This window comes from Penaeus monodon, chromosome 28 (genome assembly GCF_015228065.2).
Source record: "Penaeus monodon isolate SGIC_2016 chromosome 28, NSTDA_Pmon_1, whole genome shotgun sequence".
NCBI classification, from domain to species: domain Eukaryota; kingdom Metazoa; phylum Arthropoda; class Malacostraca; order Decapoda; family Penaeidae; genus Penaeus; species Penaeus monodon.
The window spans coordinates 9,004,219-9,005,797 of record NC_051413.1 but is presented as its reverse complement, the minus strand read 5'-3'; positions in this window follow the sequence as shown (position 1 = coordinate 9,005,797).

The following is a 1,579-nucleotide window of genomic DNA, read 5'->3' as shown; positions in this document are numbered from 1 at the left end:
TTCTCGCTTCTTCCTCCTTCTGTCTTTTGACTACGTTCTACTTTTTCTTGCCTTGTCTCCTTTTCTCTTCTTTTTTCCTATCTCCTCCATTCTGGTCGCTCTTTTTCTCTTCCTTTTTCTCCTCTCTTGTGATTTCTTTCCTCTCTTTTTATACCCTTTCCATTCTTCCACTTTCTCTCTTCTCTCCTCCTCTTTCCTTTCTTTCTCTTTCATTTTCTATTCTCCTGTTCCTCATTTTCTCTCCCCTTTTCTCTTCTTCTCTCTTCTTTTCAATCTTCCTTAACCTCTTGTGCTCTCTCATCTCCTTTTCCTCCCTCTCTCTTCCTCCCTCTCTCTTCCTCCCCGCTTTCCTCTCGTTTCTCCTTTTCTCTTTTCATTTCTCCACTTCTTCCTTTTCCTCTTCCTTCCTCTATGCCTCCCTCGCCTCTTCTTCCACTTTTAATGTTCTTCCCCCTTCTCCCTCTCATCCCTCTCCCTTCCTCCCTTCCTCCTTATTTCCACTCTCCTCTTTCTTCTCCCTCCTCTACCTTCTTTCCAGTGTTCTTTTCACTTCCCTTTTATCTCCCCTCTCTTCTCTCCCCTTCTTCTCAACTCTCTCCCCTCTCCCCTTTTTCCTCCTCCCTCCCTTCTCTCCTTCTCCTCTCTCTCCTTCCTCTCTCCTCCTTCCCTTCCTCCCTGCTCTTTCCCATCCTCTCTTTCCATTTCTGTCTCCCTTCCTCCCTCCCTTCTCCCCTCTCCTCCTCCTCCCCTCCCTCTTCCTCCTCCTCCCTCTCCTCCTCCTTCCTCCATCCTCCCTCTTATTCTTTTTTCTTCCCCTCCTTCCTTTCTCTCTTCACTACTCTCTCGGCTCTCACCATTTCCCCTTTTCCCTCTGCCCCCGTTCCTTCTCCTCCCTTCCTCTTCCCTCCTTTCTCTGTTCCTCTCTCTTCTCTCCTCCCTTTCCTTCCTGTTCCTTCCCCTCTCCTCTCCTCTATCCCTCCCTCCCCTCTCCTCTCCTCCCTCTCTTTTCCTCATTCCTCCTCTACTCCCCTCTCCTCTCCCCTCTCCTCCCTCCCTCCCTCCATCCATCCCTCTCTCCTCCTCTCTCCTCCTTCCTCCTCTCCTCCTCTCGTCCTCTTCTCTCTTCCCTCTCTCTCTTCCTCCCTCTCCTCTCCTCCCTCCCTCTCCTCCTCTCCTCTCTTCCTCTCCTATATCTCGTCCTCTTCTCTCCTCCCTCCTCTCCTCCTTTTCCCTTCTTCCCCCTTTTCCCTTTCCCTCCCTTCCTCTCTTCTCCCCCCTTTTCCTCTCTTCCTCTCCTATATCTCGTCCTCTTCTCTCTTCCCTCCCTCCCTCTCCTCTCCTCCTCTCCTCTCCCCCTCTCCTCTCCCCCTCTCCTCTCGTCCTCTCCTCTCCCCCTCTCCTCTCTTCCTCTCCTCTCCCCCTCTCCTCTCCCCCTCTCCTCTCCCCCTCTCCTCTCTTCCTCTCCTCTCCCCCTCTCCTCTCTTCCTCTCCTCTCCCCCTCTCCTCTCTTCCTCTCCTCTCCTTCTTGGATTCATTAGAGGAATGCTTAGGGAATCTTGACGACAAGGCAAAGGAATAA